The sequence below is a fragment of the Harpia harpyja genome, chromosome 6 (assembly GCF_026419915.1).
Source record: "Harpia harpyja isolate bHarHar1 chromosome 6, bHarHar1 primary haplotype, whole genome shotgun sequence".
Taxonomy (NCBI): domain Eukaryota; kingdom Metazoa; phylum Chordata; class Aves; order Accipitriformes; family Accipitridae; genus Harpia; species Harpia harpyja.
Genome location: NC_068945.1, coordinates 3,361,615 through 3,378,087, shown reverse-complemented (window position 1 = coordinate 3,378,087; position 16,473 = coordinate 3,361,615). Strand labels below are relative to the sequence as shown.

At 40.8% G+C, this 16,473-nt stretch overlaps 1 long non-coding RNA gene across 1 annotated transcript in view; it reads right to left on the bottom strand.

Moving 5' to 3' along the window:
• The window catches only part of LOC128143529 (uncharacterized), a 54,647-nt gene extending 40,361 nt beyond the window's left edge, over positions 1-14,286 (bottom strand). The window contains exon 1 of the long non-coding RNA XR_008235785.1: positions 14,167-14,286. This is a non-coding gene — a long non-coding RNA (uncharacterized LOC128143529). The remainder of the gene's footprint in view (positions 1-14,166) is intronic.
• Positions 14,287-16,473: the final 2,187 nt, after the last annotated feature.

Here is a 16,473-nt window from a genome sequence, read left to right as displayed (position 1 = left end):
CAGAAATTCTGATACTTGGATTTATTTTTTTTAAATCAATTGAAATAGGAAACTGAAAACTTTCCATAGCAGTTTGTCAAAAGTACTACCTTTGACTCACTAATAATTTCATTTCAATAACGTCAAAACATTACACTATAACATATTGATGTTAAATATCTACGTTATCAAATCTGTATGATAACAGTATCAATAACTAGCATGACTAGTTACTAACATTCAAACAAAAATAGTTTTGATACTTTAATACTTTCATTGAAACAGCTGTTTAGCACTTTTCCTGGTCCTCGCAGAGGGCAACCGAAGAAGACCCCACCTCGCATCAGGGCTGCTCGCCACGGGAGACCAATTCCTTCTCTGCCCCGCTTTCCCTGTAGGCTCCAGACCTGCTACCCGCCTCCCTGGGCACATCCACGAGGAAGCGCGGACCTTCGTCTCAGGGGCAGATGTGAAAACTACAAGTCAGAGCCCAATGCATGCTTCTCTGGCGGGAAGAGAGGCCCTCTCTATAACATTGGAGAAGGATTCCACCGGGCCCCTGGCCAAGACCCTCCTGAGGATGGGCCAAAGGCGACAACTGCCCCAGCAGTGCGGGCTGCTGAGAAAGCTCTGCCACCACTTCCATCCCCCTCACCAGGTCCCTAATAGCGATGGTCTGTGGGCTGGTGGGACTGTATTTCATGGGACTGAGTGGATCCCGTGCTGCTCACCCAGCACACTGCGTAAGCAGCAACTGCACATCCCACAACGTACTCTAGAAGAAGAGGGACACTTTGAATCCCACAATCTTCTGTCTTGGGTAACTCCTCTGCAAGAGTAACCCAGAGCAGACCCTGAAGAGCTCCTCTGCCTCATGAGCCTCCCCGGCCGCTTCCCACCCAGCACTACTGTAAGCCCCAGTGATGCCTGGCCAGCGTGCCTCCACACTGTGCCCCCAAAACTGTGGCACAGGCTCATATTCCTCTCACTCCCTTTTCCAGCAACTAGACCACAAAGTGACTGCCCCTCTCGCCGTCACAAGAGGCTGTCCCTTTTACCATCACACAGCTGGTGAGGAACCCCGGTTGGCCAGCTTGCACTCCAAGCTACAAGCAATTTGGTCCACTGGGGACACGAGTTGGAAACTTCTTTGTGTAGCAGTAGATCGCCTGGGCATGGTCACAGGGCTGACCCACATCACTTCCCGATACAAGGGAAAATGGGTGCACGTGAACACAGTGTGTGCTAGGCTGCAGCCGCTATTCTGGTTCCTCCAGAACTTCTTACTGAATTTCTGGCAGCATTCCTCATCTTTTCTCATTCTTGATACCCTCCCCATCTGCAGCCTCACCTCCTTGTCCTTAGAGGAGCTCTCTGTCAGCCTCCTCCAGAGGCAGAGGAGGAAGGCATTTAGATCTGGATTTCCTAATGAGGGAAAAACAGTAGAAACAGCTGCCCTACAAAGGCCTAGAGTCTAAGAACAGTGCAATTATACAAATACTTGCCCTGAATACTCATCCAGCCTCCAACTGACTCCACTCAGGAACCAGAGGTATTTTCCATGTATTGAGTAATTTAAACTCTATTTGATGCCCTCTACTCATACTGGAAAAAAAACAGTGAACAACCAATCCCTCTTCAGCTTCTTCACTCCACTCACGCCTATTGTATCATCGTTCAGTGACTTCTTTTCAGTGCTGAAGTGCATTGGACAATTAATTTTGGTAACCACACAAGTCCATATACACTGAAGGGTCCTGGAGCTGCCAGCTCCCAGGAGCTCAACCATTCCTACATCAACAGGTATCAGAGACAGAAAGCTTAGTAAAAATACAATCATCACCTGTCACCCAGACTGATCCTGGGCTGACCTTTGAATATTTCCTCACTGGTGTAATTCTCTGCGGTTTTCTGATAACCTAAGGCAGATGCATGTGATGACAGAAGAAATACTTTGAACCTGATATACTGCTGGGTTATGGTTTTGTGCAGTCCTTTTGCAGTGACTGTGAAGCAGGCAGGGAGAGTTCTTGCTTGCTGTAGTATCTGCTAAGCACCAGGGCCATTTACAGTCCCACTGGGATCTGGCCGAAGACCCAGCTCCTTTCTACTACACAGAGCAATCCTCCTAGGGCAGTCTCTTTAGCGTAAGAAAGCTGCTAGTGCAAGGGCAAAAATACTGTGTTTCTGAGGCAAAGAAAACCAAGTCACATCGGCAGATGTTCCTGCAGCTAGTGGAAACTGGCACAGACAAGAAATGTAACTTCCAGGGGGAAAAAAAAATTGATTTATGGAGTGGGAAGTTTTCAAAGGGGCTCTTGCAGTCCAAAGGGACACCTACTACCAGCCCTGCCAATGACTCTTGCTGTGTTCTCAGCATCCAGTTCTCAGTATCTTTGTCTCCTCTTTGTTCTCGTGCAAGGTACATCTCAACTACTGGCCTAAGTAAGCTTCAGACTAGGATCTGTCTACAGTTACAGTCACCGGGAGTGTCACACCAGCACAGCCACGACAGTGAACCTCTGCAGCATGGGTGCAAGGTTTGCCAACCGAAGGAGCTTTTGTGCCATTGTAGTTACACTAGGCTCTGAACCCAACAAGTTAATCTGGCAGCAGCTTTCTCCTGGCAGCACAGCTGTGTCCACACCAGGAACTTTGCTGGCTGAGCTCCACTGAGCAGGTGGGATTTTTTTTTTTTTTTTCCAAACACAGGCTAACATCATTGTGTGAGCAAAACTTTCTAATGTAGGACTGGTTCTAAAAAGAACATCTCCAACACCTCTGATGTAAAAAGCTCTGTTACCTCTGCATGTATCAAGCTGTCTTGTCCCTCAACTCCAACTATAAAAAAAATAAATTTGTGTCCTCCAAAAAAGGAGGTGGGAAGACCGGTGATGCTTATGGATCACAGGAACGTCAGAACTGCTTTACTAGTTTTTCTGTGGCAGCAGCATTTGATTGCTGGACTAAAAAGGCAATGAGTGAAGCTTTTTGATACTGCTGGTACGTGAGGGACACAGGATCATGATGCACATTAGAGCAGAATCAGCTTCAGCTTTGGAAAGCAGAGAAAACACACCCACTTTTTTTAGAACCTGTAGGACCACTGCCATGCAAAGTCTTTTTTTAAAAAGGGGTTTAGTTAATTTGTTTGATTACTGGGCTTACAGATGTCCTACTTTCAATTCTAGCAAAGGGATAGGAAAGATACACAAAATTAATATGCATTTAGAAATTAATCAACACATTGAACGTTAATGCCAGATTATCTGTTTACATGTTGATATTTAGTATCTTTTTGCTATAGGACCTCATTAGCCTTGTCAGAAAAAAAAAACCCTCTTTGTATAAAGCTCCTCAGAAAAATAACGTAAGCTGGAGATCTTACACAGTTTGATAAACAGCTTTGAGTAGGAAACAAAGTGATGTGAAAGGGCTTTTCTTCATGTGCCTTCTGTTAGTAATGACAGTTTGCTCTTCCTTATAGTTACATGTGGGTTACTTCAGTATTTCATTTTGAAAAGCCAAAGTATATCCAGCATACCTCAACTCCAGAGAGTCAGATAAAAAGATTAGTCAACAGAAAAGACAAAAAGAATAAGCAAGTAATGTGTCATCCCTATATACGTGTCAGGCTCAGACCACTTTACCCGTCCCTGTTTTGAACTGCTGTCACCAAGTGCATCCTCCACTATACTCAAGCACCTTGTAGCATTTTACAGATATTTCTTCTGAATCACTTGATTTAAAAACAAAGCAATCTTCACTGAGAGAAATTCTGTAACGTGTGACAGATACCTTGAACCAAGACCAGTCAGACATTTTAAGTCAGGTGTTAAATAAAGAAAAACAGAGTGCCAATGCAATATTAACACTGGTCATTTTATAAATTAGGAAAACAAAAAAGATCTTGAAAGATAATATGAGACTCTTCGGATTCAGGCGGTATATTACATGTCTTTGATTACTAAATATGTGTGTTAACCTAATGATTGTTATTTTAAGTGAATAATCATTAAATGTACAGGATATGTAGAGCATAAAGTCACACCCCTGTAAAAAGCCTATCTTTTACATTTCCTGACTTAAAAAAACACTTGAAAACTTGATAAACTTCATAAAATCTGCAATATGGTACATTAATAATAACTCAGTGTTATGTAAAGTTAAAATCTGCTGCCAAACTTTAAGGCTGCCAAGTTAACGCTGACTTGCAGATAACCATTATCATGGTGGAGAGTTTTTCCTGGATAATAACTTATTCACTAAAAATGCAGTTTTCACAAATCAAAGAAATCTTTAACTCATGTCAAATCTGGCAAACACATCTGAACATTTTTTTTTCAGTGATGAAAATGTGTTGGCTCTATTAATTCAGTAGATGAAGAGCATTCAAGAGCGTGACCCCACAGGGCAAAGGTTAAGGCATTTGCCTCTGAGTTAGGATATCTATTTTGCACTTTCTGTTCCAAATTCACTAAAGAGGAGATCTGACTATTTGTCTTTTAGTTCTCCAGGTAACTACTCACTGGGCTGCTAGTAAAAGGAGAGAGGAAAGGAGGAATAATGAAAATTATCATCTATTTATTCAGATACATTACTCACTCTCTTTACTTTCATTAAAAGTGGCCAGAAATACTTTGTATAAGACAGTTATGTTAATAGGCCATTATTAAAATGTTTGATCTTGGCTCTACCTGAACCAATGTTTAAAACCTCAGCATGGCTGCTGAAACCAAAACATCATTTACTCACCTCTTTTTTTAAATCAGTACCTTTAGTAATGCATTTTCCAGGTCTCTCTTCCTTCAGAAAAACCTGTCTTGCAGAACCCGGCCACATACAGAGAAACAGAAAGCAATCAAACGCAGCCAGGATGCAAAAATCTCATTGCTATGCATATGCAGGGACAGGAAGCAGGAACAATGTTAACAATCAATAACTAAGAGAATTAATACAGAGCCTAGCTTTTACCACAAAGCACAGGTTGCAGGCGCTGTAGCCAACATATTCATCGCATAGAAAAGCAGATTTTTATCGGTTAGAATGCTTCACTTCCATATGTAATACCAAAAAAAATACAGTCAGCGTCTGAACTGCCCGGACCAGGTAAATGGTGATGGATCGGACTCTGACCGCGCGCCTTGGCTGAGATCAGCCTCCCTGAGTGCTCCTTCCTCAGATGCATTTAGAATTAATCCCACATGATCCAGATTAGAGTGAGTGGAAACACAGATTAGATACCACTCCCATTTAAAATATAAACCCAAGAAAATTATATTAGTATATTTTAGAGGTTTCTAAGATAGTCCAAGTCCATTTAACTGACCTAAGAATGTTAAAGAAATTGCAGCAAGTAACAAAGAAGGCACCTAGCTGGGAACCTGTTTTTCCAGGGTTTGGGGATACCTTATTCATTTTACTATTTTTTTTTTCTTTTACAAGTTTCCTGGTTTAGACCTTTTAAGAAAAAGCTGTCTTTAAGATGTTAAAAAAAAAAAAAAATCTTCTCAAGAATCGGCAATACTCTCTAGGGGTTATTTTAGGCAATTCTAATTCTACAGTTTCCTCTTCACATGGGATAAGGATCTTGGATAGTGTCAGAGATTCGGTATGTGCACAAAATCTTGGCCCTGGAACATTAAGTTGTCATAGCTACTTTGGATGGTTTCTAAACACGAGCAAATCCTCCACAGGATCCTTCCCAAGTTTAAAGGGCTCTTCTGCAAAAGCTGGTTCCGAGTGTTTCAAAGCAAGTCTCACTGTTTCGCCTCTATGTATCTGTACAACTAATACAAAGAAAAGCATTCACTAAATCAATGACAAGGTAAGTTTAACAATAAATAACTAAATAAAAGGAGTCCAGGACTGCTTAAGAGCAATGTTCCTCAGACTTCAACAGGGCATTTTCATGGTCTGCAGGGGACTTCTCTTTAAAAAACAAGAGTTTGCAAGACTGTGTGTGTAACACAGTTTTTCAGGTAGAGAGTTTGTCATTGTTCTTTTGAAAATACACATTTTTTAAAAATTATAAGGAAAAGGGTGAGAGAGAGACTACAGATCAACTAAGAGAAAGCTCATCTTCTGAAAACAGAAGAAAATGGTCCAATTCTTAGATGCAGACTATACAATAAATTCTGGTTTGCTCACAGCAGTGTAAAACTGGAATAAATTCATCAACAGCAGAGAAGCTGAACTGGAATTAGAACAGCTGAGAGCAAAGCTAGGCCTTTAGTTTTACATTTTGTTCCGTTCTCCTACAACTTGAGAAGAATCATAAATCAGCAGCTCATTGTCTCTGGAAATATATGGAAAACTAAGTAATTTTCTTCTGGGCCTAAAGATGGAAGAATGGTTTAATTACCTTTAGCATCAAAGCAATAATCTTGATTTGAAGGTACGGTTATACTTTAGAATATGGTATTATAAACCCTCTGACACAGGAGAAAGCAACATTTTCCAAACTGTATTTTACCCTAGATCTTCAGGTTAGTCTCTATTCTTTTCCATTGTCAATGCAAGACACGAGAGCAGAATAAATTGTGAACTTGAACTGTTAAAAGAAGAACAGGGATTGTTGATTCCAAAGGTAACTACAGGGTACGTTCATAGCAGAGGAGATAAAAAGGGAAATCTAGTAAATGGAAATCGGTTTGGAACAAGCTCTTCAGTGAGAACTATTGCCATAAAATGCTGCTTTTGAAATACAAACAAAAAAAAAACCCCCAAAACAACCCAGCTTAGTAGGTTAGGTCTGCTTTGAGTAGGAGGTTGGACCAGATGATCTCCCAAGTCCCTTCCAACCTAAATCATTCCATGATTCCAAACAAACTGGACTTTTCATTGTAAACATGTTTGTTCAAGAGATGAAAAGAGATTTTAAAAAATATATTGATTGGATAGGTAGTTACTACTATAGTAAAACTTACAAATAGTCACTTACAAATAGCAAAAATATTACTTCCCCAGGAATACAAAAAATAACGACCTTATGGTTTGATCATTCAAGTAAAGTCTGGTCAGAGAAAAATGTAGTGTATAACTCTTTTAGCATTTTCCCTAAGCTTTACCACTGATGGAGCACAACTTTTTGGTTATGTATATCGCTGCTTCTCTCTCAATTGCAGTCCTCTTGTTGCATTCCAAAAGACCCGAGGAAACAATGTTGTTGAATACAAAATTTTATGAATGTTATACAGTAAAGACCTGTTGGAAAATGTTTCAGTATATAACTTCTAGGAAATTTAGTTTTAATGTGGGATATGCATCACTCATGAACAGGGCACTTAATTTTTATTGCCTTGTTGGTTAAGTTAATTATGTTATAACTGCTAGCAATTTTTCATCAAAACAGGAGGCTGTTTTACCATATTTTTTACCTTTTGCTCCACTGGAGTGCACTGGAAAATATCACAAATGTAGACAGAGGAGCATTGTTAAGTGGTGGTATTTGTGCTTGTAAGTTCAACCTAAAATAAAGTTGCCATAAACCAACAATAAAATGGAATACAAGGCTGACATTAAGGTAAAGGAGTGGAATTTGCTACAGTGAAGTAATGAAAAGAGGAAAACTTTGGCAGCTTTAGCTTCAGATGTATATTAGGTGAAAAACAAGTAATACGTAAAGTTTTTTGTATTGATTCTCCTATTGCACTCGTGTTACTTGACAGTGCTTTGGGGTTCCAGTTGTGCATACGAACATGGTTAGGCAAGGTACTAAAAAAAAGCAACAACAAAAGAGTCACAGAGGCTCTGCTGATGCCAGTGCATGTGTACAGGCACAGTCTGGCATTGCTTCCCTACCTGAAAATCTCACTGAGATTTCTACTTCCATCCCACTCAATCTAACATCCACAGAGAGAATCCCTTTTTTCTTTTAAGGAAAAGATTAGAGTCAAAATGGACTGTTACACTAACTTGAGCAATAAATACAATATTTCTTCCTAGTGCAGTTAGAATATGCCCAAAGAGCTCTGTTGGTAAAAATCTGGTCATTTTTATGCTTGCATTTATGTGCAGATCTATAATCCTATGAGCTATTTTGGTATTCGTCATGTCCATCTCTGTGTTTTCCCACTGTTTTGATGTGAAGCTCAGTTTTTATATCTTCATGCAAGTCTGAACCAGCAGCAGTTCAGGTCCTGAAGGTATGGAAGGCACAACTGGCTGTAACCACTAGCTGTAAATGTTTAAGCTCACTCCTCTCCCAAAGAGAGACTGAACCACTTTCAGTGATTAAAGGTAGATATCAGTAAACAATTTCAGGATGCAATTATATAGCATTTTCACCCCTCTGACTGGAGGAAGCTAGGTGCTATTGACTTAAAGGGGTTTGAGCTTCTGCTGATAGTTATTCTCTAACAGTTGGGACCACTTTTGACCCACACAAGTGGAACTGATCTATACGGTACCACTATGGTCCTAAGAGGTATCTGGTTAAGATGTTCTTCAAGATCAGGCCCAAAGCACACGGAAAGGTTACTCAACTGCTATGAAAGGTACAAGTACCGTTATAGACGTATTTTCTGTTTTCTCTGCTTTCATCATGGCTTTGTTGGTAGTATTTCTTTTTTCTCTGAAAAGGCCACAGTTTAAACCCTCTCACAGAAATATATGTTTCCTTCGTGTGGTTTTATAGCTTGACATTTTTGGCCTTGATTTCCCTTGCTGTACACGTTCAAACATTTTTAGGCCATACATTTCTACAAGGAGCAGCTGATATTTCCTGAGACAATGAATGTCTCCTTTCTCACCAAAATGTATACTGCCCTCTCTCACTTTTTTTTTTGTTTTGGTGGGGTTTTTTTCCCTTTATTAATCATCATCTGCTTGGAAGTATGTATTTAAAAGATCGGTCCATCTTTCTTCAGATGAGGGCAGCTTATCACCAACATTTGTAAACCCGGGCCACTGCACAAGATGCTGTAAAGACACCAGCTATAAAGACAGTTCCTCTCCCGAAGACCTTACAATTAAGTGTCTGACAAGAGACCACAGCTGGACACAACCCGCACACACACAAAAAAAGAAGAGACTTGTAGTGGTATTTGGCAAAAGATCAGGTAAATTGTCACCGAGACAATACTCCCCTGTTAGAAGATCACTGATAAGACCTGAATGACTACATGAATGCTGTTCAGTTGTGCTTAACCAGCCAAGCTAACTCCAGGGAAAAACAAACCAGTCATGGAAATTGTGTTTCCCTCATTGTGTCCCTGGGTGAGAAGACAGGGTGCTGGACAGGACATCACAGCAACTCAGGAGCACAGAGAGATTCAGTTTTGAACCCTGGAGCCCCTGTACATCTAGGGAAGGAAACCTCCCCGACCTTTCCAGAGTACAATATTTTGAGGGCTTTTTCTGCTACTGTTCTCTCACTTAAACCTTTTTAAAGCCACCGCCAAGGAATGAAGAAGATCCAAAGACGAGAACTTAGAGTTCTCTGAGGTCCCACAGGTGGAAAACTTGGGACAGCTGGAGAAGAAGATTGTTTCCTCCTTCCATGTCCCTCCTCCTTCTTCTTACCCCTGCCTTGCCACGTAGTGCCTCTGTACTCTTAGAATATTTTGATTTGAGCTTAACTGTAACCAAATCCTACGCTACACTGCAGTAAGGCTAAGCTAAAAGGCCTGATGAGGAAATGCTGCTGGGAAACATCTGTGCTTTGTTTTATGCAACCGAAAAGTTAAAATTATTTTCATAAATACCATAATGTATAAAAGCTGTGAACACCCAACTGTAGTGTCAGACTTCCAAATTGTATAAATCTATTTGTCTCTCATATTAGTAAATGTTATTTGAACAGAAATAGTACATTGTAACAGCCTAACAAGAAGCAGTCTTTCTGATGACGTTTGAGACTTCTTTGCTCCACTGTATGGAAATATTTAAGACTTAAAAGATTTATATTACAAGACAGCATTTAAAATGGCTCAGTCCTGTTCCCAGTAAAGTCAAAGAGGATTTTTACCATCAACTTCAATGGAAACGGCATAAGGGCCAAGAGGCATTTTAACATTTTTTTTTTCCTATTTTGTTCTAAGAGTCAAGTAGTTTCTCCAAAGCCCGCCCCCCCTCACAAAAAAAAAAAAAAAGAAATTCAAGCAAGTTATCAAGTGTCAGTCACTGCCATGGCCAGACATTAACGTCCATTGAGACCTCTGCGCAGGTAACAGTAAGTGGGGTCTGAATATCACAGTTCCACCATGCACAGCACATTGGGCACAGAGAAACACAGTGTATTTCTAAGTTTGTTATTGGAAAACTTCTGTAGCCTTTTAGGATCCTTTCTCACAATATCCAACACACTTATTTGCTCTGAGACAAAAATTCTCACCTTATGCACACACTTCAAAGATAAAACTCAACATAAACTAGTAAGTGATAAAATCTGATCCTTTAAAGGGAATTGAGTTTGAGTAAACTCAGCAGCCTTTAATCCATTTTCTTTTTTTATGATTGACAGATGCCAAATCAAATGAGAAAAAAGAAACAGTACGATAAATTTTTAAAATCCATGTTTTAACTTAAATAACACAAGGACAAACACCATTTCTCTTCAACTGCATTTTTCCACCAGCCTCCAGTATTAAAATGTTTTTCTTGGTTGGTTTTTATGTTTTATGCTTTTTTTTTAAATAATTTTTTAGATCATGCATTTTGCATTTCTATTGAGCCTTAAGTGATATGTGAATAGCAAAAGCATATTTAGCTTCTTGATAGAAGTTTTCAGGAAACATGGAAATGGCATGTCCTAATATTTAGTTTATTCTTCCTTCTTCTGTTTTTTGGGTTGGGGTTTTTTTTTTCCCTCTCCTCTTTTAGATATTCCTCTGCTACAGTGCCCTAAATATTAATGTAACAGCAGAAGATTTTCTCTAAAGTATCCTCTACTGCATTTCTTAGTGGTGTATTTTCCAAAAAGCTTGTTTGATATCCCTTAAAATATCAACTGCATCAGGACACCAGTCCTCACAGAGTGAAAAATTATAACCCAGGCAAACTGCATATCTGCCCATCTTTTTAACTACATCCACTGGATTTATCTGACCACAGACATTTATCTCAAACAGCTGACTTTCAATTGGCACATCTAAAAGCTGAAATGAAGAAAAAAAAAAAAAACCCACAGGAATGAAAAATAATGACATTTCTCAGTTAGCTGTATAGTTTCATATATTTAAAGAAAACTAAAGGAAAACTAAACTTGCAATGAAGCCATTGAGCTGCAACAAAGGTGATTTTTTTTTTTTAATTGCTGGTTTGATCAAATATTTTTGTAGAAACTTAAGCATTGGCTAGTATGAAATTCATTTTCCCCCAAATATCAGATGGGAATAATAATAATAATAATAATAATAATAATAATAATAATAATAATATTTTCTTTCTCTTCATTTTTGTCCTGACCATTTATTTAGAATTATAAGCCCCATTGGAAACTACCTACTGTGCGTATGTCCAGACCCCACATTGATGGGTTCTTGATCTAGTTTGGTATTGCTAAATGTAGCAAAAGTATATTGGTCATGAAGAAAACATGTTTATGTGCTTCCTAGAAGTTATATTAAAAAAAAAGTCTGAGCATTTTTTAATGTGGTAGTATGCATCGTATTAGAACAGGAGTCATCTGATATCAACATTCAGGCCTGCATCTTTTGTCTTTAATATGTAAGCAGCAACTAGTTTCTGAAATATTTGCACTGTAGTTTTCAGCTGAGCATGTTTCAGCGAGTAAGGGGGAGGTGTATAGGATAAGTAGCTAAATTGCTTCCTAAATATTCAAGCAAGAATGAATACTCAAGGAGTCAACTGCTCATCAGAATCTGGAGTATGATGTTTGGAAACAGACTGCTATAATACATAAATAAAGAAATAATAAAGATTTGCCCACCTGCTCTTTGTTATAATTTCTGGTTAGTACTTTTATATATACATGTATATATACACACACACCCCATATATGAATAAAACAAGTTACACTGAAAAAAACCTTCCAGATCGCCTTCCTGTTTTGTTTTGGTTTTTTTTTTTCAGTGAATAATCAACCTACATTGCCATGAAACCTGTGTCTCAGTGGGTGAGCAACAATATTTACATATGCAGATAAACACAAGAAATGCTCTTGATGAAGTTTAGGGTTTATAATCCCCTGTTACTAGTAAAGTCTTCTATAATTTCCTGAAGTGTTTGCTGTTTGGGCTGAGGTTACATATTCTTGTACTACTCTTTGAACTTCCCTCCACCGGTTTAAAATCATGCAGGTACTCGGTGCCAGACACAGCGCAATCTTGTATGTGTGCAGTTGTGCATATGCCAGCCGATTAGTCTGAAAAGTAAGGCTGAACAACACAGCATCCCACACAGTCATTAAGGCACAGAAACACATCAGGCACAAATATGATGTCCCTGTGACAGTTGCCATGGGAAACCTAACTTTGAATTTCCTTAGGTCTCAGTGTAAAAAACTTTGACCATGTAGCATTAATACCAGGGGTTGGCTTTGCACCCTTTAGGAACAAAGCTAAACACTACAGGTGTTAAAGTGAAATCGTTGTGAGCGTTTTACTCGCTTCTTTTTCTCTGGTGCCGTGCTTCAGTGTTGCTCTGTTTGAAGAGCCCTAAGTGACCCTTTAAGCTTAAACACAGCCAGACAAACTTTTATCCCAGACAATTATGAGGGAAAACACGGTAATGTCACGCAAACGTGATCCAGTGACTTAATTAGAACCAAGTTAGCAGAGAGGGAGAGAAGCTGTAAATCTCCTGAGACTCCTCGGGGGGCTGTTGCGGGATGGTGAAACCCTTGCAAGGCTGGGAAAGGGCAATACGAGGGCGGCAAAAAAAAAACCCCAACAACAACAAAAAAAAACCAAAACACCTGCATTTTACAGGAAAAAAAATGTTAGAATAAGGCTGTATATTTTTAAAAGAAAATGTTAAGAAAGCCTTTAGGGAGAGAGCCCAAGGAGTTAATTTCTAGCAGCACTTGAGAGCAGGCAGCTGCCTGGGCAGGCTCCCGGCGCCCTCTGGTGCGAGGCAGCAGCAGCAGTGGAAATTTCCTCTGGAAACCAGCTTTGTTTCCAAGTTCAGACAGATTAAAATGACTCTTAAACGTGCCGACGGAACGAGGGGTAATTTCCCCCAGCGACGAGGCGGGACAAGGGGAGCCTTGCTTGGGGGACGGCTTAGTTTGGGGGTGATGGGGAAGGCTGCTTCATTTTTTATTATTATTATTTTGTCTTGATTATTTTTCCCCTCTTATTTCTGGTCCGGGGTCTCAAGTTGAGCCGGCTGCGATAGGAAGAAAGGAGCCTTGAAAACCGGGCGGTGTATGAAAACGTCGCAGGCTTCTCGGAATAATGGTTGCAGCGTGACAAACATCTTTCCAAAAAAAAAAAACAAACCCAAAACCAAACAACCCACCAAAAAAAAAAAAAAAACCGCACGCCTGTTTCCCTCCGGTCTGGAGTTTCCAAGGGAGGGCTAGCCTAAACGAGCACGGAGGAGAAATGTCTTCTTCCTACATGACTTTAATACTAAAAGGGAAGAGCCTCAAAAAAAAAAAAAAAAAAAAAAAGGCATTCTTGATTTCAAGCACTTCTCCCTTAAAATTGAAGGATATTGCCTAACTCCAATGGACACCCTTATTTTAATTGCCAGGACAGTGAGGAGGGCTCTCTGTTATCAGGCTGCGAAATCAGATTTTTTTTTTTTTTTAGATCTTTACAATAAATAACAACAAGTCATTTGTAGCTACTTTTGAGAAACAAAACGCACAAGCACACACACACAAAAGCCTACCTATAAACGAAAAGGGGCCAACAGCTCAGAATAGGAAAGCAAACCACAGGATTATTCCTTTAGGTACCTGCTGGGCAAATACACTTCGGTTTTAACCCCTAAAAAAGGAGGTGTGGGTGACTGGGGGGGGGGGCAGCTTCCCAGCTCATCTTTACCAGCTGTTTCTTCTTCATTCCTAATACCTCACCAAATGGCCCATTTTCCAGCAAATGCATCCTCCAACCCCTTCAGGAGACCTGACAAAAAGCAGGTACAGCTTTTTAGCAGGGGTGGGGGGTGGACCTGCAGCCGGAGCCCCCCCCACCGCGCTAAGCTGCCGTGGGGGGGCTCCGGCTGCAGGTCCACCCCCCGTGGAGATGGGTGGGCGATGGTCCTCGTCGGTACCTGGTTACAGCGATGATGTTAACGAGGTTTTTTAGCTCAGCTTTGCCCGCGTCTCTTCCTCTCGGCATGCTTTCCACGGGGGCAGCAGGAGCTGGGTTTCTCCCTCAGCTAAGGATAAATTTACCTTTAAAAAAAAAAAAAAGAGGTGTGGTTTTGGTGGGTTTTGGCTTTTTTTTTTTTCTTAAGGAGGCTTTTTTAAAAAAGGAGGGAGTTTGAGGGGTTTGGGTTTGGTGGGGGGTTTTTTGTTTGTTTGCTTTTGCCTTTTTTTTTTTTTTTAAAGGAGGATTTTAAAATAAGTGCTTTCACCTCCCGCCCTGACAACGCTTGAGAAAGTTTGGGGAAATAAGCGGCAAGTCCCTGACGGCCGCTCTGCTTTTTGCATTCCAACCAAAACACATTTCCTCGGGGAAAAAAAAAATACAAAACTAAACACAATTTATTTAATAAAAGCCAGCAGATTTCTGTTGTCAAGGTGCGGGCAAGGCTCCGCGCCTAACCTGGTTCGTAGACATACATGCATGCGACTCTTCCACCCCAAGCTCCCTATCGACGTGCTTTAAAAGGGAAAAGAGATATTTTTTTTTTTTTAATTAAAGGACCCATTTTGCAGCCAGCGATAAGTCAAAGCAAACTGTCGCCAAATATATGTAGGAAGGGTCATTTGCAGGCGGATTTGTCCTATTAATAGGACACAGGAAGAGCCGGGAGAGCAAACCCGTGCCCTGAAGACAACGTGGGATGTTATTTGGGGTAATAGATTAAGGACAGACACTGGAAGTCAGTACTTTGTGGATGCTCAAACGCGTCGTTATTTCGCGTTAAATAACATTTTAGAAGAAGCTCCCCCGGCTTTTCTGCTGGAAGGATACGGGATTATTTGGAAGCAGTGGTAAAAGGGGGGGGGGGGGTGGGTGGAAATGAACACAGACCACAGTTTCCTGTTGGGAAGCTAATCAACATTATAGATTATAAACGTTCGACTATCAAGGGCGGCTTTGCCGCAATTAGTTTTAAATCATAAACATATAAATACAGGAACTAATTATGAGACGACATCGGAGTTTATCTGGAAATGGCTGGAAAGTAACAGACCATTCCCGAAAACTGTCAGTACCTTCCAGGGAAGCCTGTTGATGCTGAAGTATTGATAGTCGGCGGCAAAAAAATAGGGCGGGGGGAGAAAACAGTGTCCCCCTGCTTAGAAGGCGACACACAATACGTTTCTAAAAATCCCGATCACCTAATTTTTATTTTTGTAGCTAAATATTGGCTGAAACCGTAGATGTTAAAGATATCTTAGTAACAGGCTATTACAGACGTAGGGAACATTTAAAATATGATCGTAACAGTTTAAGAAGTAAGCATTTTAAGTAACAAGACTATGATGGTTATTCATTTTCCCTAATTAGAAATAATTGATTTTTAATTAATTGTTTTTACAACAGCGACTTCACAAAAAAAGATTTCAGGTTTTTTGCTTATAGGTTGGTTTTGGGTTTTTTTTTTTAATTCGGGCTTTTACTGGGTTCGGGGTTTTTTTTATTGCCCACATTGTGTCCATGTTTATTACCATTAGTAAGAATTTCCAGAAGGGGGGGAAAAAAAAAAAAAAAAAAAAGGAGGGCCTGGCTCTACTTCTTTAATTAAGTGAAAGACAAACCTTCTATTGACTTACGTGGGAACAGAATGAGGCCCTACGAGAATTACTGCTGGGTGTCCCCTGCGCAGGAGCCAGCTTTATTTTCCTTTCTCCCTTCAGCCTTGCGAGAAGAGACGGACGCCGAATACACAAGGACCTCTTCTCCGACACGGGTGCGGTAGCGGCAGGGCTTGGAGCCGCCTGCACCTTCCCAGGGAAGGGCTCTGGAACCGGGGAGGAGGGCTGCTCCTTTCCCTGCCCCGCAGGCAGGGATCCCCTCCGAAAGCTCCCCCGCATCTCTCCCCGCCTTGCGCGGCCGTGGGGAGAGGAAAGGGGACACGCGTGGCAGCTGCCCGCTGTCGGAGGTTTGCCGCTTCGGTTTGCAGGGAGCCGGAGTAGGACCTGCGGACAGCAAGACCGACTGACGGACGTGTTAGCTGGCGGGCTCGCAGCCGGCGGGCTCGCTGGTTCCTCGGTGAGCGAGTGTTCCCACGCAGCAGAAACAAGCCAGGGGCTTTGCAAATGTTCTTTCCGCGGCGGAGTGAAAGGGGCTTAAACTGCATTATCAAGTACCCCGCAATATTCTGCTTTCATTCACGTTTCAAATAAATTATTTTATTAACGACCCATTAACTGTTTTAATGACCCATGTTATTTAATCACCAATG